Source organism: Phaethon aethereus, assembly GCF_964289735.1.
Source record: "Phaethon aethereus genome assembly, chromosome: 8".
In the NCBI taxonomy this organism is placed as follows: Eukaryota; Metazoa; Chordata; class Aves; order Phaethontiformes; family Phaethontidae; genus Phaethon; species Phaethon aethereus.
Genome location: NC_138584.1, coordinates 27493933 through 27515980, shown reverse-complemented (window position 1 = coordinate 27515980; position 22048 = coordinate 27493933). Strand labels below are relative to the sequence as shown.

Below are 22048 nucleotides of genomic sequence, written 5' to 3'. Positions count from 1 at the left end.
ATTTAAAAACTGAAAACCAGAGACTTTAGAAACAAACACTTCATTATGTTTTTTCTGAACTTAAGCTATTGATGAGTTAAAAGAGAGGGGTATATTACTTGTCAATACTGCATTCCTTTTGAAACACTTCTTCCATTCTAATAAACAGTATTTTCTACAATGTAAAAAATGTTTACTTAGCTCTCATTGTGTTTCATGATGCAAATTACCAAGGTATATATGACATCAGAGAGTGAATTTTTCTCCAAATTTGACAGGTTGCTTACATCTGCAAAAATGTATTCCCAGACAGTGATACTTTCCAGTCTTTGATGCTGTAGAGATATGTACTTTGATTAATTTTAAAATTAATAAGTCTACTCCAGGTAAATAATAAAAAGTTAGGAAGTATGTATGCTTTTGTAGGATTGCCTTTGCAGACTACTGTCCGCAAAAAATAGATGTGTACTTTCTACCTGAAAAGATATTAATGTGCTAAGTTTTGTGGAGTGCAAGCTGGCTTGGTTTTGCAGAATTTTAAGTAATAATGCCTTTGTGCATGAGCTTTTCCAACTTTTCTTTTAGAAAGTTTAGAAAGAGTGAGAAGATTATAGGATGACATTGTAGAATCCTGTAACATTCTTGTAATGAGAAATAAAACAATTTTTAATATGAAATCAAGAGATTTGTGAAGCTTGCGTTTCAATCCTATGTTACATAAGTAATAATTTAAGAAATATTTATTAATTAACAAGAAATAAAGGAAATTTAGCTATAAGATTAAGTACCAAATTGCATACTGCATTTCAGTTTATTCAATTAAAATATAGTGTCACATTCTGCTTTTATTAACGGAAACATATTATTGGTTTACTTCTTTTATTGTTCTGAACATTTATTTCTGTAAGTTATCTTACAAAAAATAATTTTCTTGTATCTATTTCTCATTTTCTTGTTGTATTTTGTTGTGTTTTGCTTTTAAGTTCATCATATTTGCCACTGCCAAACAGTGTTACATTTTTTAATTCAACACACATATTGCAGTGATATTCTGAAATTGCAAGAATTTTGCACAGTGATCCTGATCCTGCATACCATAATGTATGTGTGTGGCTCAACGATGAGAGATTCTCAGTTAACGTTATATCTAGTGCACCAGATGAGTTTAGTCAAGCTCTAAAGAGACAATTTTGGAATCCCAGTCTTTACTGTCTACATCTCGGTAGACTTCTTGGTTTATTTTCTCACCTCATTCCTGTGGAGACTTTTCAGTCTGATTGTTCTCTGTCTGTCCATTCCTCTGCCTCGTATAAACACAGAGGTGGGTACCCTTTTTTATGAAGGGACACTATGGAAAGTGCCTTGTCAGTCTGCAATAATACAGGACTCTGTTCAGTAAACAATTTCAACCACAGGCAACCATTCAAGCAACATGTAATTGATGTCCCAGGTCTGTCTTTATCTGTGAATAGAAATAATGGTGGAATTCCTATTTTGTCTTGCTTCTTTTGGGGTATTTTTGGTTTCCTTTTTTGGGGGGTTAGGAATAATTTCAGACCAAGATTTCAGTGGTTTCTTCAGTGGAATACAGCTTTCATCTGCTTCTGGTCTGTCTTGGTATTTTCATTAGTAGTTTTGTCATAAAAAACAAGGATTGCACCACTGTCTGGCATTTTCTACAAAACTTCAGCCACAACGTCCATTCTGTTTTAATAAAAATAAAATTGTTTCAATCTCTTTTTAATTTCTTTATTCATCATTTGATTAGTAAATGAAGATGGAAAATTTGCTACTGATATTGTTCTGTCACAATTCCAGAAAAATTCCAGTCCTTATGTAAGAATTGTGGTTTTATAGCTACACCTATGACTTTTGAAAATAGAAATGCATGTTTGCTTTCCTGTACGTGGGCATCTTTACCGAGTTTTTAATCTTCAGACAGAGAGCGTACAGTGCCCTTATAACATTATAAAAAATTCTCAAAGTTTTGGATCTTATTTATATTACATGATGTAAAATTTAAGGGAAGATGTTAAAACATAATTTTATTACCATTTGCATATTAAATGTGTTTACGGATATCTATATTGTGTTTTCCACCAAATGGCACTAAAGTTATCATGGCTTAGTGAATTGGGATTTTAGAATTGCAGGGCTATTCATTCCAAAGCAGTTTTGTGTGAATTCTTTTATATTCCAGCTCATGTTGGTAAATCAGTAGATTATTCTTTAATTAGTAATGCCAGAAGGACTGCTGATGGAGATATTATTCTCTGAAGGTGCAGATGAAGTCAAGATTCTGATCAGTGGTGAGCATTAAAGCTTCTGGGACTCTTTTCAAAGATAAAAGTATTGACTAAGTATGTTGACTAGATTACATTTTGGTTTTTGTTTCTCATCTTACGATTTACTACTGTTGTTAGGTACCGTAGGTTGTATTTCATCTGCTAAACACATACATTAGTAATGGTGAACTGTTTCTACTTCCCCCATGTTATGTAAATCTTGTAGATCTAAAATGCAAAATTACAGAAGCTTGGGTTCTAAAAAAGATGGAAAAAAGGAAAAGATATTCTAGTGAATGCAATTCTTAACAAATGCCAGGGTTCTCTTTTTGTATTATGTAGTTTAACTCAAAGTGTATGCGTGCTTGTAAATACATAGGATCGGAGAACTGCATCTTTACCAATAATCAGTGTGTTGAACAAATAATGAAAGCACAGAAAATTTACTCTTCAGAAAGGTTTTGTTTCATGTCTTTAACTTCCTTAGCAACAACTTCTTTTAAAATCCCAGTGCACTCTCTAATGATTGTCACAGAACGTTCTCAATTGGTAGCAAAAACTGATAGCCTGGAGAAAAGAAGGCTCAGGGGAGACCTTACTGCTCTCTATAGCTTCCTGGAGGGAGGCTGTTGCGAGGTGGGTGTCAGTTTCTTCTCCCAAGTAACAAACAATAGGACAAGAGGAAATGGCCTCAAGTTGCTCCAGGGGAGTTTTAGATTGGATATTAAGAAAAATTTCTTCATTGAAAGGGTTGTCAAGCATTGGAACAGACTGTGCAGGGAAGCAGTTGAGTCACCATCCCTGGAGGTATTTAAGAGACTTGTAGATGTGGTGCTTAGGGACATGGTTTAGTGGTGGGCTTGGCAGTACTAGGGTAACGGTTGGACTTGATGATCTTAAAGGTCTTTTCCAACCTAAAGGATTCTATGATTCTAAAATTTGTGGAAAAGCTCCCATGAAAAAGAATACCTCCCAAATAACAGGTCTTTGCCACCAGCAGAGACACGTCTCTGAGGTATACTTAAAATAATGAGGAAGTGCACATTAAATAATTGTGGATTGAGATACTTGAGGTAAAAATTACTGGCAGAGCAGGACCTATTTCTGTTTGTTTATACATACCAGTCACAAAAATGTTAACTGCAGAAAGACACCTTAGAATATGTAACTCGTCTACATATTGCAGGCAGTTGATATAATTACTACTTCAATTATAAACAGTCATATGCAGGGAAGTATGAAAACGTTTCCTTCAGTTAGCAGAAATAGCAGCTCACATGTTCTCTTCTCTTTAGGCCAGTATCTGTTAGAAGAAACCAAATAATATTGTCATAGATGTAAAGCCAATGCCAGGCTGTCTAACATTCACAGGATAGGAAATTCCATAATTCAAGAGTTTAGGAGGGTTTCTTCCCCCCTTGCAGATTTTAATCTCTTTCCATTCTCTTGTCCTATTTCCATGGACATCTGGTTCAAAAGATAACTTTAAACAAACACCAAAGAACAGGGTGAACAATATTTATATTGCATATCTGTGCCTTTCCTCTGCCTGACAGGTAGTCTTATGGCTACATGAATTAACCTCCTCTCGAAATGTCTAGGTGATCAGGCCTAATCAGCCTTAGATGATAGAAAATTTTAAATTGTTGAAACTTCCATCCTTCAGCATATGCCAAAATAAAGTGTGCTAGAAACATTTAAAAACCTCAACATGCCCAGAAAGAAAAAAAAAATCTTTTAGCTGAATATTATAATTGATTTCTCTATCTCTTTGAGGAGGATGGCTTCAAAGGGGGCATTCCAACATGACAAAGGAGAGCTGAGATTCAAGGCTGAGGGAAGTTACCTCTCACACTCTGAACACAGAACAGAAAACTGAAGAACATAAGTGGTTACACCTCAGTTGGTCTGGTATGACACATGAAATTATTCAGTTTTTTATAATCATTACAAGAAAAGCTTTTTAAACTTTAGGGTCATGATTGGATAGCACATACAGTTCAGTAAAATGGGCCAATACAGTGGGTTGCATCTGAGGCTGCTGGCCTGTTGATAAGTTGAATTATGATACCCTCTTTTTTTCCCCCCAACCTGGCTATTCTAACTTCATCAGCTGTAGTAACACAGAAGTAACTGAGCAGAAATTCTGAACTGAGGACAAGCAGATCCATCCTTAAGCCTGACAGAAAAAAATAAGATCAAAATTAGTGACCCTAACAGATGTTTTTCTGACTTTGCTTGAAAGATCAAAAAAGACTTTAAATTTCTTTAAATAGTATTTTACTGACAATGTGGTCAGAAGAATGAAGTTTGTATATACTTGCCATGGTTAATTTGTTAAAGGAATGGAGAAGGAAAAAAAATTAACTATTACTATGATTCCCTGGAAATGAGAAACTATTAGCTTTGAATGGAGAGGATGTCCGTAAGACTTGCCAGGCAAAGCTAATATGCCTGCGGGGTCTGTTTTCAGGACATACTTTGGAAAGGTGTGCTTCTGCAAAGATATATGTGTATACGCTACATACCGTGAGTAGTCCCACTGAAGTCAATATAGGGCGTAATAAGACTCTGCATAGTTTGCAGAGCTAATCAAATATATGAAACAGTGATTTGCTTACACAAGAACTAAATACATGTAAGAAAAGAAATAAGGAGGCTGGGATGAAACATAGTTGTATAGTTTATAGTTGCTTACTCGTAATTCTTGTGCCTTTCTAAAAGTCTTTTGTTCTTCTATGTAATTTTCCTTTTAAAGAATCCTTTTTGTTTGCTCTTTTCTGTTTACAGTTTAATCCATTTCTTTTTCACTTTTCTTCCATCAAGCACTTCTGAGCTCTCTTCTACCTTTTTCCTCTTTGACCCAGTCTAACAACTGTGTCCTAGCCTATTTCCCAGCTAAGTGAGGCTCAAGGGTATTTGAATTCAATTTGGGCCCATCTCTACTCCAACAACAATGCTGATAAAGTAATACCATTAGGTCGCTAAGATACTGCATAAGGCAACAGAACATGGCTAATAAACATTATTTCTTTTCTGGACAAAGTAACTTGTGCATTGTTGTAATTGATGTTCAAGGACAGTACTCTGTTATTTGTAGAAACCAAGCACTGTGTCATATTCTGCAAAACGCTCATTTGACTGTTCTTTTTCAAAATTGATTCCCTGTAAGGAAAGAAGCTTTTTTTTCTATGATGCATTTAAACTTGACCCATCTTGGTGACTGCTGAAGCACTAGGGATGGTATTTTTTTCCCCATCTATGTTCTTATCAGACATCTTCTGTTTGTTTCTGAAGGAAACAAAGAAGAGGAAAGATTCCCCGCAGTAAACTGTTAAAAGCAATGTGATTCTTTTTGTTTAACTGAAGAGAGTTAGTGTTAGAATGCTTCTTAAGTTTTTCTTACAGTTAAGAGGTAGATGGTTTAAATTTACTCCCTATATAAAACAATTCTGAAGTGAAACTGTTGTGTGAAATCCAATAGAAACTGACGTATAAATTCAACAGCAAAGTGGCTTCAGTTTTAAAAAATAATATTTTATAGGTTTTATGGTTGGAGAAGAAATAGTAGATGCTGTATAGTCTTGATTTAGCAGGGATTTTGTCCCTGTTACTAATAATATTATCATCAACAAAAAGTGGAAGTAAGTTATAGATGAGATTATATTATGGCCGATACAATATTGCTTAGAAAGCTATCCAGAGAGTGGTGGTTAATGGTTCACAGTCAAAACTGTGAAAAAAGTATTGGGTCGGACTCTGTGGCATTCTGTTCCTCATTAGGCTTAGATGACAGAATTAAATTTCTGTGTGATGACACCATTCTAGGAAAGATTATTGAGAGACAAAAATAGAATTCAAAATGATCTTACACTTGGAGAACAGAAACAACATCCTGGAAAGTATACGCAGAAGCATAGCCCACAGCACATGTGGAGTAATTTTTTAGCTCTTCACAGCATGAGTGAGGCCAAACCATCCCATTTTGCATACTTCAAGGAAACTGTGGATGACAGGAGGCAGCTGAAGGAAAAGCTAAGAGAATGATCAGAAATGTAGTAGGTGATCTGCAAGGAAAAATGAAAGAACTTAAGGTTGTTAGGAAAGAATACTGAGATAAAACATAACGATTTTCAAGTATGTGTTGTCGCTTGTGATTGGGACAGTAACGGACTTGAACTGCTGCAACACATGGGAAGTGCTGAAGGAGAATTCAGAATAGGTATTAGGTAAAGGCATTTAGCTGTAAAGGCAGTGAATCACTAGAATGGCCCGCCTAGGAAAATTAGTGTCCATCGTTAGATATCTGCAACATAGATTAGACAAGAACTTGTCCAGAGTGCCAAAGGTAGACCTGATTCTTCTGCATGGTAGTGGGATGAAGCAAATGAAATCTGAGGTCATTTGCCTTAGAACAATGCCCATTTTCTTGGTAAATCAAACTTTAATTCATATTACATTTGTACTTGCAGGAAAACAGCAGAATCTTGATTTACATCTTGATTACCTCCTTTACCTTCTCATTACCTAAGGGAAATTAAATATTTTGCATTAAAATTGGCTTGCATATAGAGCAGTGTAAAATATTCACAATGAAATATGTACAAACAGTGTACTGCAACCATACTTGCATTCAAATTAGCATAGTTTCACATACTCCTATTGACAAATTATAATAATAGGGATTAGTTTATAAACCTCTCCTTATGTGGAAATCTGATTTACACAAGTAGCTGTGTAAAACTACTTGCTTTTGGGATAACTAATAAGTTCCTGATATGTTTGGAAGTAGTGCTGCTAAACCGTGCAAATTGGGGCACACTCAGCAATGCATTTAAACTTACACTTAACTAAGTGTGCCCAACATCAGTGTAAGTCTGCTTGTGCTGAAAACTATGAATATGCTTTACTGAGTAAAGGCCAGAATATGCATTATCCTGGTTGAACTCTGTCTTACTTGATCAAAAGCTTCATTTGTTATTTTCTAAATTTGAAAATCCTGATGTATGTTAAGGTTTGAGATAATCAAAGCATATTGGTATCTTGAAAAAGTGGTGCTAGGCATGTGAGCCGAAAGTTAGCAGTAAGGAAATTCTGTGCTCAGATTCCTTCTTTACCCTGTATGCAGGGCTACCTGTATCTTTACCTCAGTTTCACTGATATAAAAAGAAGACAGTAGTACATACTGTATTCTCTGAGTAGTCTATACATGCATGTAAAATAGTATGTTTATCATAGATATTGCTCTTAATATTTGTTAACTTATGTTAGTATTTCTTAACTATTATTTCTTTTGCACAAATAAACACCTCCAATTTAGAACTTAGTGCTGTTTCTCTCTAATGAGCTTTGAGATAATAACTGTAATGATGTAATATACCTAAATTCTGTTAATTTTTTGTGTGAAATGTAACAACTTAAGGAAGATCAGCTGAAGAAGTATCTGTATTTGTTGCATATAATGTAAAAGGAACAAAATAGTCTATAAAATCCTTAGGACTGTGGGCATCTAAATTAAGCCTGTTGGCAGAAAGGTGAAGTTTGAATACATACATGTATTTCTATTGATTTAAGTGGGTCTTACTGCCAAGGCGTTACAAATGAGACTGTCAGTGTAGTAGCAGAGTACATCAGCAATATCAGGCAGACCAAGGAGACTGGGACAAAATTAGTAATAGACAAATCTCATTTAAGAGCTAATGTAACTCAGTTTTCTTTCAGTGTTAAACAAGGAAAATGTACAACCTATAATTGTGAGTAAACATATATTATTTTTTAACTGCCACTAAAAATTAATCAAATTTGGGGAATACTGTTTCTTGAGTAAATATGTTGCTATTACATAGATTATTTTTTAAAATGTCTTTTTGGGGGCCTCTTTGCCAAAAGGGTGTGTTCTACTTATATTGAAGTCAGTAAGAAATGTGTATGTCCAACTCACAGTAAAATCTATGCCATTGCCTTCAGCTTCTTATGCCTATTTATTTTTCTTTCTGTTTTCAGAACTCATCTTCCTTCGATCAGTCCTTCTAGATTCAAATCTCCCCTTTTCCTTCTCACCTTTCTCTTTGCTTTTAGTTCTTTTTAGCTCTTCCTCCTTTGCTGTTTCCCCACTGCTATCAGATTATATAGGTTTTTAAGCTGCAGTGGCATAAAATCGAATTACTTTCTATTTAAAAGAAAAGAGAAAAAAGAGAAAAATTCTAAACCAAATCCAATAGCCTTGAAATAATTTTCTGAAAAACAGAAGCTCTTATGTTTTTAGCCATACAATAATAGACATACTTTCATTAAGGATGATGCTAAATTCTCAGGGCTGTAGTTGAACTATTTTTATGAACCAGGTTTTTATCTTCAGATTTTTTTCCTTTAGAAATGGGATTTTGTTCTCAGTTCATGAGATTGGAAGTATTAAACTACACTTGTCCTTGATTCAGTTTGCTGCTTCTTCATGGTCCAAATTGCCCTTCATGCAGAGCTGAGCTTGTAATATGTACTCTAGATGCTGAGTAAATGCTTTCACTGGCTGTCCCTGGCTTACTCAGCCAGTCTGAGTCACCTTCAAAACATCAAGATTATGTGTATATACACTGTAATAAATAACCACCTGCACTGAGGTAATGCAAATTGAATTTGTTGAAATATGGCCTACTATATTAAAATTTATGTTTCTATTATAATTTTTATTGTATGAAACAAATTTGTCCTGTATAAAATTACTGAGAAATAAGAACTGTATCCATATATAGGAAAGCTTATCTTTCTTGGGAACTATTTAATAATGGATTCTTACCCGGCATATATCTTAAGTGCCTATTTTTTTCTGCATCCTCTTAAAAATGCATAGCTGAATTTTGTCATCTTAAAACAGGTCAAATAACTTAATCATAACATACTTGTGTATATACCCTAAATAAAGTCGATTAGAGAGTCCATTTCTTTTTGTACTTGAACCAGTTATTTTGTAAATAATGTCAACAGATTAGAAATAGACCTAAAATATAATCATTAATGGGATTTCGAGACAAAATTCATCTGTACGAATGGTGACGTGATGAGAATGAAGGTGAGATAGGGTGAGAATAGCAGGACTTTGTAGTACACAGTTCTGAAGCTGACACACCTCTAGTGCTTTTACTGGATGGAAACAAGTTACCTAGTGAACTGTATAATGAACAGTTATTTTCCTGAATGAAAGAAATAAACATTAAAGAAGAAAATTTGAAATCAATTGGTAAATACGCAGGCACTAAATTAGCCTTATTTCATGCTAATTCAGCTTTATTGAATTCATATCACCATCCATAAAAGCTGCCTCTGCTGTTCAAAGTAATATCCAGTATATCTCAATTAGCAATGTGTTAGCCTTTCATACAAATTGGCTAGCAGAGTGAAGCTAAATAGATTAACTATCAAAAAAGGGAAATAAAAATCTAAGCACAAAAAGAGAAGTTAAAACTATTTTTTTAATGGTAATGTAAAAAATGTCAGTAGGATAGACAAAATAACATTAAACCATGAGCTTTAAAGCATGAGTCTGATAGTATATATTTGTTTTTAGATGTTGGAACTAATAATGAATATTGCAAGAATTTAAAAAATGTTTGGAATAACAACCTGGTCTTAAGTAGTGTAGCCTGCTTAGTCTTAACAAAGATACAATATAATTGAAGAGGGTAAAATCTGGTTCCAGCAGACAAATGGGAATTTTGACAGAGTTTATTCTGGTCAGTGTTTTGAAGTGAATTAACTAAGTGAAATACAGCAATGGTCCATTGTCGTATGCTGTGTCATAAAGCTATTACTAATAGAATGTAGTTTTTAATAAAAACATGTAATGAAAAGCAAAATTAATAATCTCAGTTTTGTAATCCAACATAGTTACCTGAAGAGGCTAGAAAGAATCCCTTTCCATTTTTAATGCATATTTTGTCTTCTATGTTGTTGTTTTTTCTCCTCTCATCTGCCACTCTTGGCTAGGCTGATTTCTTTTTTTCTGGAATACATTGAAAATACTCAACTGTTCTGCCTCGCTCATATAGTCCAGGTTGAAGTGGTCACCAGATTTAGGGGAAGTAGTTTCTCCTCGGGCTACATTGGCAAGGGATTTTTGTTTTTTTTCTTTCTAACTTTTGTATAGTTAATATGGTGTGTTTGCTAATATAATTTTGGCATTTTCACCTCTTGCTATTAGAGACCTAAAAACCCACGTTTGAGTTCTTATTCTTTCTTTTATCTTGTGGCTTGTTACAGCATGTGGTATTTGGAATTTCAGACTATAGGCCTTAAGATTTCTACTGGGTATTGAGAAGTGTTTTGAGACCCATAAGTGCTAAGTACTTAATCTGTGGGTTATTTCACATTAAATATCTGTGGTTGCTAGCCACTGAGAGGAATTAGAATCTATGATCTGAGCCTTCATTTCTATAACTCTGGCAAAATTTTTTGACTTAGTTAAAATTCAAATTCAAATCACATTTGATTGGATTATAAAATTATTGGATTATGTATCCTTCTGGTAACATAGTTTATAAAAGCTAGTGCTAAAGTTAACAGTCACTTATACTTTTAGTCTTTTAGTTGTGATTTTTAATCATTTGGGATGGGACATTAACTGAATTTGAACTCAATTTTTCTTTTCTTCTATGTTTTGTGAGTTAATCATTTCAGTACTGATGTGGTTTTTTTAATTAATTGATCTTGGCTTGATTTAAATCTAAGAAACTATGTGGCATTGGTTTTTTTTTTCACATGTAAAATCACATCAAGAAAGACAATCTTTGAGGTTCCAACTATGAGATGCGTATTATAGTGTACTGAAACCTGAAGTTCTTGTTAAATACAGCCTAATATCTATACTAAGTATTTTAGTATTTTATGTACTAAAAATATACTATAAATCATTCAGGATAGGTGATGTTTCAGAGTTATTGTTGCTACTGATATCTTCACTCTTGAATCCCAAATTTTGTTTCAGGCTTTTTCTGGTGCAATCTGAATAAGACATTAACATATTTTTCTCCTTTACTCACTAATAGAAATTGTGACTACCATGAATGGAGGGACCATATGCTGCTTTGAAAAGGCAGCAGGGACCATGGAGGCAGTTTATAAATGATCTGAGTAAGAAATGAACAGAGACCAATTAAGCTAGTTAGGAGGCTGAAGAGTTTGGAAAGCGAGGATACTAAATTTGGTTCTCTTAAAAAAAATGACTGAAGATAGAATTAAAAATTAGTACAAATTTTTTTCTGTCTTTTCGCCTAATAATTCCTTCTTCACTTGCAACAACAAAGTAAAGTATGGCTTGTTTTTTCTTTTTAATGTGGGACGAGGATTTTAACACTGGAAGCTTTTGCATGTCAGTGAAGTTACCAGGATGTGACCAGTGGCCACTTACAATATGGCTTTTGTCACTGAGGAAAGTCTGTGCACTAAATAATGCATGCACAATTGCCACATTAATCAGGCTGGTCAAAACAGGTGATCCAGTGAATATCTGTGCCCACTGCCATTTAATGTTATTCACCCATGTATCTATTGTAACTATTCATTCAACACCACAGGTGTGCTAAGTGCTTTGCAGATAACAGGGAGATGAAGGTTCGTTTCTTAGAGAGTTTAAATTCAAAATATCCAGAATACAGATTGGATGGTAATGAAGAGTGGGAAAATCTGAGTGTTTTCTTTTAACCATACTTTAGTTAATTTCTTGATCTTTATTTAGCTTTTGAGAGCTATTTTGGGAATATGGTTTAGGCTTTTTTGAGCCTCTGTAAAGTATCCAATTAGTGACAGAAGAGGACGTCGCCGAAGAAGGGTTTCCAGATGTAAAGGGCAGAATGAAAAAGTACCACAGAAGAGAGTGAAGGGACAATTTGAATACAAAGCAGGCAAATGAAGACACAAATGGCTTATTATAGTTACTGTTACTTATTTTGTAAATGCCAAAAGGAAATAGTAAATTCACTATTCCACCTGTATTAATTATATACAGAGATAGGAATGGGAAAGATATAGTGTTGACTTAAATGTGAAGGGAAAGATCATATTTACAGTTAGGAAGATACTTATTTTAAGATAAAGAAAACTCCAGGAATGGAAAAAAAAAAAGGTTTCTACTAGGGACTTGACGATCTTGGAGGTCTTTTCCAACCTTAATAATTCTATGATTCTATGACTCTATGACTCTATGAACATCTGAGTTCTCTCAGAGAATCTCAGAAGTTCAATCATAACAAATCTTTAAAAAGAAAGTAAAGCTTTGATTCCACAGATAACTACTTCAAATTTCATACTGCATCGTGTGATTAGGTGTTGTTAATTAGTTGACTGCTTAGTGGTTGCAGTCATGACATTAATCCATTATTCTCTTTTCCTGTCCTGTAAAACTCCCTTTTTCCCCTATACACAGTTTATGAAACAACGTGACAAGGGCTCAGCTGCTGGTGTATGGATGCCATACAGTCATGCAGGCTGACCAATGTCATCTTATTGTTTCTTTATGCTTTCCCTCTATCTGTTTTTTCTGCTTCTATCTGTTGTCTTATGTCTTGTACGTAACGCTAAAAGGTCCTTTGACCAACACCATTTCTTCCGCCTGTTTTTGGGCAGCATTCAGGAAAAAAAAAAAAAAGATGCTGATCAAGGTCTGAAACTCCCAGACGTTAGGGTAATACCAACAATACACAACAGTAGTAAAATAATGTGAAGAATGTAGATTTCTACTTTGCCTAGATAAATGAAACAGCATAACAGTGTATCTGAAGTGTACTGTATATCTAAGTATCTCAAAACACTTCACAGATTATAGTGATTCATTGTAATTGCATCATGATATTGCCATTATATTGCAGTCATGTTATCATTTCCGTAATAAACATTTATCTTAGGAATGTTTGTATGCACCACATAATTAGCTCTAAAATAAAGAGTGCTAAACATGAGGTGTGATTCATTAGAAGAATGATAGAATTTGATTTTTAAATTCCACCTATTTATTTTAACTGTTACTTGTTAAAAGTGAAAATAAACATTGAAGTTCTGTTAATTGCAAAACTGATATAAAACAAGCTTAAGTAATGATTGAAAGCTAGTATGTATTTAAATATTAGCACAATTAGTTATTGTTGATTTTTTCATTTCCTGTCACTGTAAAATGTAATTACTAGGTCTAGAACTGCTACGTTTATGATTTCAAGTAGGACTGTCTGGTCGTTAAGTCTTAACCTAGAAAGTCCTTTATTAATAAAAAAAACCCCTAGAATAACAACTTTAGCTAGTATCTTCTGACCTTTAGTATCAGTCCAAAGTTATTTTGCTCTAAAGAATTCATAAAATAAAATTTAAAAAAATCCATTTAGCTATCAAGATGCCAACCATACAAAAGGAAGCTGAAAATCTTGATTTAAAAAACCACTGTAGTTTAAAAGCAAAATGGACTCTGTTGTAAGTTAATCACTTAATTATTCTGTTCAGCACAACTTTTGGCTTCTGAGGTTTGTCTGCATAAGCCAGTGATCTAACTTTAACTTAATTGGCTTGGTTACTAGAAGAAAAATAGTCATATTAGCCCCAAGTACGTTTATATAGCACTGAGTTATGCTGTGAGGACAGCACCCATGACTTCTGAGACTTGGGGTGTCATTCAGCTCTTGTAAGTATGATACCTAAAACCAAAACAAACAAGCAACCAAACCTGACCACCCTCCATCCTCCACTCCCCCAAGAAAAGAAAGGTAGAAATAAATGAAAACAATTTAGCTTTCTTTGCTTCCAGAACCTGAGAACTTCATAAAAGGTCATATAATGATCTTGTGATGCAGTATAAGTATATAGTTTAAAAACTTTTTTTTCAGACTAAAGACTAAGTAATATTCAAACATTCATATTATAAAAATAAGAATAGTAGGATGAAGATCCAAATCCAATTTCATACCTTAGTGCCTAAATCTCTAGGCTCATCATATCAACCTTTGAGGAGCCTGTGGAGTCAGGGATATCCTAACAGTGGAAGGGACCCAGGTGGGAGCAGTTAGTGAAGAACTGCAGCCCGTGGGAAGGACTGATGTTGGAGAAGTTCATGGAGGTCTGTCTCCCATGGGAGGGACCCCACGCTGGAGCAGGGGAAGAGTGTGGGGAGTCCTCCTGCTGAGGAGGAAGGAGCGGCAGAGACAAGGTGTGATGAACTGACCACAATCCCCGTTCCCCATCCCTCTGCGCCGCTGCAGAGGAGGAGGTGGAGAAATTTGGAGTAAAGTTAAGCCCAGTAAGAAGGGAGAGGCGGAGGGAAGGTGTTTTAAGATTCGGTTTTGTTTCTTATTATCCTACTCTGATTTGATTGGTAATACATTGAACCGAGTCTGTTTTGCTTGTGACAATAATTGGTGAATGATCTCTCCTCATCCTTATCTTGACCCATGAGCCTTTTGTTATATTTTCTTTCCCCTGACCAGATGAGGAGGGGAGTGATAGAGTGGCTTTGGTGGGCACCTGGTATCCAGCCAGGGTCAACCCGCCTCATTTTGTCAGAATATGATTTCATAGAAAGAACCACACATTTTCAAATTTTAATGTCATGCAGAACAAAATATTTAATTTTTAAGATAGTTTGATAAGGAAAGAAATTTTAAGGTTAAATCCTAAGTTCAAGGCAAGGTTATTTTGAAGAAGTTTTACTCTTGTTATTAATGGTTTTTGAGTGGTTGGATTGTGTACAAATGTTGAAATCCCAAGAGAGTTAATTAGAAGGAAGATAGGCTTAGTACAACCACAATATCTAGTGATAGATAGATCTGAGAAATTTTTAAATAATGGTATTACAATTATACATTATAAAATATTCCTGCAACTCTGAATTAGTATGGATATATGCTAATATATACGAATATATAGTATATATACATTAATATATATACTAATTGCTAATATATATACTGATGATATATATATGTAGCATTTAGATTTATTTGCACTAGAGAGAAAATTTTTGTAGATGGTGAATCACAACTGAGCTTCATTCCACTTTTGCCTTGTCAAAATATAACACTCATAATGATTACATCTCCAGATCTCAGTATACATAGCAAAAAATGATAGCATTTATTTATGAAGACTTTTAAGGACAGGAAGGATCCTACAGAGAATGTAGGAAAATGACCTAGTTACTTTCAACACTTACAAAACACATTAAATAATGGCCAGCTTTTAGCAAAGAAAATTATTTTCAAAATTGACACCTATCAGCAATAAGATTTTCCTACAGTGCTTTTAGTCATTGTAGTATTTGTCTGCAGGTTTTAAAATTGAGTTTTCTGTGGCTCTGTATTACAGGAAAAATAACTATGAGCTCTTTACCAGTTGTTACATGTTAGTCACATTAGAACTGAATAAACATTAGAAATCTGATCAGGAAGTGACCTATCCAAATAATTTTTGTCTGAGTGTAAGTCTACCCTATATTTAAATTAAAACTCTACCTACTTTTCTGGAAAGATCAGATCATACATTCTTCAGAGTGATAAATTGTTTACTATAGGTAACAGTAGCCTTTATTTCTTAGAATATTATTTAGCATAAAATGACATGTGGTCATAATGCCAACTATCTTCTTCAAAGCTTTTCAGTGTTACGTTCTCTAAGTAAATCACTAAAGTAATTTAAACCCAGACTACTAGGTCTCTAGTTTTTTATGTTTTTCAGATGAGTCCTACACCTAAGGCTAAATTTTCCTTACTATGTCGGTGCTTAAGTACCATCAAATCTTTGGTTTAGTTCAAAATTATCTTACACTTGTTCCAGAAGTAGCTGTTTGCAATCAGTCTAAAGATTTGAGGTCTTGGGCCGTTATACGACAACTCATGTTGTGTTGGTGCAGTTTGCTACAGAACGTAACTGCTACAATTTCTAACTCTTTGCAAAAAGAATTAAAAAATTCTTTTGCTGTTAATGGAAATAATCCTGTAGTCTTAGTCTCCTATCCTTGACAGAGGAGAACGTTCTCAAAAGCATCTGCACTTATTTCAGCTGTGCCTCATGCACTTGGAAAACAGAGGCCCAGACTGTGCTGGATGAGCATTCTCTTGTTTCCTATGGTCCACGTAAGTTACATTTTCTATATCCTTCTTGTCTTATTAACCTGGTATCTGCTTTTATGGATACAGTAGGAAATAAGGGGCAAAGATAAAAAAACCTCTGTATTGCATCAGCCAAATTAACTAGATTTGATACAGAGGAATGAAAATACCACAATTCCTATGAGATTATCTTCTGTTTTAATTAATTTAAGTCTAGAGAAGAGTGGAAAAAATGTGAAAAAAATATCTGAATCATCAAGTTGGTAGGGAATAAGAAATAATTGTCAATGGCCAATATGTATTTATCAAAAGTCTATCTAGAGAGTCCAGGGTCAGAATTATATCTCAAGCTCACCAAATTTCATGCTAAAAGAAAATAAAATCATGAAACTAATTTAAGGTATTTAGACTTTATATCAGACTGGTAAATATTTTAGGATATTTGAAGATACAATATTAATATAATCTCTGTATAGCTGCAGTTATTATTACATATTTTACCATAGTAGTCACACAGGTGATGATCAAATAAGGCTTGGTAGGTTTGAAATCAAGTCTTACCACTCTGGTGGTTTTAAATTTTTTTAAAGAAAAAAGTACCCTTATCTTCTTTGGAATTGGTGTCTGAATCTGAACATACTTTTCTCTGAGGAAATTTTTACTGAGATGTGAGTTACTTACTGGAAGTAGTACTCAAAACTTTGAATACAGAACTTCCATCAGGGCAAGTAATAAATAATGAAAAGGATAGGTAATCATGTCCATCCAGATGGGGAAACTTTGGTGTAGGAAGAAAGACCCTGAAAAAAAACAGGGTTAAATTCACTTTATGAAGTGAATATGAGGTCAAGAAGCATCTGTCTAAATTGGAAATGCTCTAGAGAAGAGCCACGAGACTGAGTAAAAGATTAGAAACAAAGCTTTGATAATGAGCTTTTCAGTTGAGTAAATAAAAGTATAAATAGAATGATTGGAAATTGAAGTGAGATGAATTCAGACTAGAAATTATTTATAACCATTAGGTTAATTAGTGTTGCAATGATTTACCATAGACTGGTTCGTTCTCCATCACTGGCAACTAATGGATGTTTTCGCCCTAAAAGATATACTTTAATTAAAAAAAAAAATTAGTACATGTCTGTATTATAAAAAAAGTTAGATTAGATGATCTCAGTGATTCCCTCAGGCCTTTAATCTATAAATTTATGAAATTCTCCAGCTGTTTTGGTTCTTCCATTGCACTGGGCCCCTGCTGTTGGCCACTGCATCTAAATGTATTGCAGTATGGCTCCACTTATGTGTAGCTGCCAAGAATGTGAATCTATTGAAACATTTATCTAGATCATATCTCTATTATAAACTCTTGTTTAAATTATTTTTCTTTGAGTAAAATAAACAAAAAGGCTTCTTTCAGGAAAGAAACCCATAATTACATGTACTACCAAGCATTGTCAAGACGAAGTGATAGGTGTGGAGATTCTGAGAAATCATTCATGAAACGCAGACTATTTGAACGGTTATTTTCACACCTATGACTTGCCCAACATGAGGTAGCTTTTAATGGGCATGGCAAAAGATGCATCTCTGAATGAAGGATTGTTTCTGTCTTTCCTCCACCTCTGACCTCACCAGCTTGCTGTAGTAAGGAATATCAAAGGAGACATCACTGAATATTTTATAGGACTTCAGTATAGCTCTGTAGCTTCTTCCACAGAAATGTTTTAAATATTTTGCCTACAATTTTCAAGACACAATAATTCTAGTCAGGCAATTGGTAAAAAAAGTGACCCCGTTTAAACACAGTGCTTGAATTTTGTTAAAGTTGTAGGTAACTCCAAAGCTGGTTGAAGGAAGAGAATTAGAACTCAGTAATTAACAGCACTACCTATCCCACCAATGTATCAACACATGCATGCTATTAGAAAAATTTCATTCTCATTCATGAGAAAAATACTGAAATTACTCAGAAGAAAAATGCTGGGTTGTATTTTGTTTTAGTTTGGGGTTTTTTTGTAGTGGTTTTTTTTTGTGGTTTTTTTTTTTTTTTTTTTTTTTTTTTTTTTTTTTTTTTTTAGCTAAGAGCAGTTCCAGTAAGATACTGTGTACCTGGTAATGGTGATTTGTTATTATTGACACTTACATTCAGAAACAACATGTGCTTTCCTAAATCTAGCAATTCTTTGCAAGAACATCCCTACTTCAGGAGGCCTTTCAGTCTTTATTTGTTGCCAATCAGCCAAGGAATGAATCAGTCTCATTTGCACAGAGCTGGAACTCTTCTTTCAGAAGTCTATTCAGCTCTTTTACCTGAGTTATGCTTTGCAGTTTTATTCAGCAGAGACTGTAGTATTTGAGAGTACTTTTCCATGAATGGAACCAAAGTCCAGTCATCTTGCATGGATCTTTTTGGTTAAATGTTCACTTGCAGACGTTGTGACACACAATCATTGTTATTATGTCTACAACCACTTAGAGAACTTGCTTCGTATTACATTAGAAGTTGTAGGGGCTATACACATCAGCATGCAAATGAAGAGATTTATACAGTTGATTTTGTCTTCTTTTGTGCCCTGACTTGTAACTTAATTTGAACCTGCATTGTAAAGTTGACATGCAAATGTACCAGCCTAGGCATAAATTCACTCATCAGCATTTTACCATAATGATTGATGATAATGGACAAGACTAATGATAATTTACTTGCCCGTCAAAAGAATTTCTCACCCCAGGCAGATGGGCCATTAGAACTTTGCAAGGCTGACTTAAGGTTAGTTATTTGTGAATTGCTTAACTTTTTAATGTTCTCTGATAATGTTTGTCCTATTTTTTAAACAACCTATGTTTGTAACAATTGCTGCTTTGAAAATTGCTTTTCTCTGTAGTTGTTTTTATGTTTTGAATGGGAACTATTGATTTCTGTATTAATGTCCTACTGAACACATCCAGAATATTTTTCAAGACTCTTCAAGTTGCTAGGAAAATATCCATGGAAAATGGATAATTTCTTTTTTTAACACCCTCCTGAATATAAAATTTTGGAAAATATCTATGTTTTTTTGGTTACTCATTTAATACAACACTGTTTGGTGGTACTAAAACAAGAGAAAACTGTAGAACTTGTTGGCTGTTATATCTAATCTGTTGGTAATGGATGCAATATATAAGTATTACTATTCTCATATTAGTACAAACTCACATTTTGAAAATTTGGCCCCAAGTTTAAGGACATGTGGTAAAACTATGATTTGTTACAGGCTCACTGGCATGGAAATTATGAAAATGTTCTCATGCTTCCTTTCTACAAAGATTTCACTTTCACACAGTTTTATTTCATAACTAGCTGTGTTCTTAGATATGGATGAAGTATCCATACTTGGTGGTGGTGGCTGGACTGGAAATATAAATTCTGACTGGGGAAATACACCAGTCAAAGTTGCTAGGATCTTTTGATAAAGTGCCCTTGTTAATCCTAAAACTCATTTCATTTAAATGTCACAGTTTGAAGTTTAGATTGCCAGTCCAGGTTAGCTGTCTAAGCACTCTCCACACATCACCCGGTCCCCACTTCCCCAAGTCCCTCTGAAAGGCTATTCATCCCATTTTAAAACAATTTCTGAGAGGGAGTGGGGTGATGGACTGCTCTGTAGAAGTGCCTGTCTCTCTCCATTCCTCCACCCCAAAAAAGCACCAGAAGAGGTGCTTTTGATCACACCTCTCACCCTGACCCTTTGTTCAGACTGTATCCAAGTCCTACCAAGTCTTCCTATGGTGTCTGTCTCAGATGTTATTTCCTCTCTACACATGCTCCTAAAACTCTTATTCCACATTCGTTCCAGCCGAACTGATGTGGTTCCAGTATATGGAAGATGAGGGCTGAATTTAAGAGCCCGCACTGTTGTGTGTACATGCTTTATATGCATTTATATGACCAAGAGCCACACTAAACAGAACTCTAGTGGATCTACTGCTCTGTGGAGCTTCCCATGTCATATGCCCTAGGAGACACCACATCAGTGTTCTGCTTTGTCTTCTGTCACTTGTTTGTGTTTAATCCTAGCAAGGAGTTAAACTTCTCTTCCCAGAGCTGATCTTGCAAGAGTCTGGTGACTTCTTAGCCAATAAGAGCATACTTTTATTTATATGCCTGGTGTCAGAGTCTGAACAACTTGGAAAGACTAAAATATCTCCTCAAACTCTCAGATACAAATCTTGCAACAATAAAAATTCCTCAAAGTATGAATGCTACAGAAAGGAAGTTAGTAATTTTGCTATTAAGTGCTATATGTAAAGGACAGAAAACTGATTTTCCAGAAGGACTAGCATCTTCTTGACAGATAGAATTGGCTGATTTTGTCTATTCCCTACCTTAATGGATGATACCTGTAAAAAAAGTAAATCTATTTTTAATGGGATAGTCTGTCTAAATGACCCAATTTCAGGAAGAGTGCACTTTCATGAATATTTATTTAATATGAAAACACTAAAGTAAACTAGAAACTACATTCTATAAATAAAAACAGCCCAGAGGGTCAAACAGTCATAGACTGTATGATATGAAAGCTAATTTAGTATTGCTTTATGCGCTACGTTAGCAAAACAGATCCTAGTGTGTAGCTGTTGCTCACAATGGCACTCGAGGTCTTTTATTACCTTTGCACAGGCTGCAGGCAGCTTCTGTGTACTGAAGAGTGGTTGAAGCAGGTACCATGTTTTAAACACGTATTCTCATAGTTTGCCTTAAAAAAAAAAAGAACCAATTTTCTTTTGTCCTTCTATATAATTCTTAACATTCATTGTTAGCACAGGTTGCCGTTCCAGTTTAGAATATGTTTAGACAGCAAGTGCTTTTGGGAGGGCGTGCAGAGACAAGTTCCAGTTATCCTCCAGATTCTTGTTAGTCAGCTTAATTCCAACAAGATCTTCCTACTTAGTGCAGACTCTTTTCTATGGCAAAACAATAATCAGTGTCTTATAGGGCGTCCTTAGGAGGTGAAATTAATAGCATTAGACAGAGACTTGGGGATATGAAATTATTATGTTCCATGTACCTATAACTTATTGACAAAATAACTGGCATAGTGAATCTAGTCTTATACAACTCCTGCCACAATCAAATGAGTTATGTACGCCTAACATGTCATGTTTGCATTTTCTTAGACTGGATATTTTTGTTTGCAGTTTATTTCTAAATATATTACACCAGTAGGATCTGAATGTGAAAAGGATCTAGGAGTGGGCCACTAAGTACTGTCATAATATACATTAGAACTAGGTGTGTACTCTTGTGTCTGTTATGCTTTCACAGGAGAGGAAGTGATCTGGATAATAAGACGACCGGCATTAGAGCAGACTGAAGAATCCTACTTGGATACTTATACCTCTTTCAAATTAGTGTACAGAATAATTTAAAATAACAACTATTTTAATAATTTTATCATAAAACTCAAAGCCAGAAAGCCAACATATCTAAACTCTATCTTTGTTAAAATTATAAGCAATTATATTTATCAGAGTGATTCCTATAAAATTTTGTAATTTTTTAATGTAAGTTTAGCTCTTTTCTATATTTAAGTGCCAACATACCTCATACATGACCAATGTTGAATTTGATGCTTTATTCATTCAATCACATGCAGTGAATATTAAGATTTGTCTCTGTTGTCTCTCAATACAGTAATATACCTTCATTTATGGAGTGCTCAGCATCTG

General features: G+C 34.5%; 1 protein-coding gene across 2 annotated transcripts in view; it reads left to right on the top strand.

Annotated features, from left to right (window-relative positions):
• LOC309407560 (BEN domain-containing protein 5) overlaps positions 1-22048 on the top strand; it is a gene marked incomplete at its 5' end in the record, with an annotated part of 952618 nt that overhangs the window by 76439 nt on the left and 854131 nt on the right. The gene's annotated exons all lie outside the window — the stretch shown is intronic.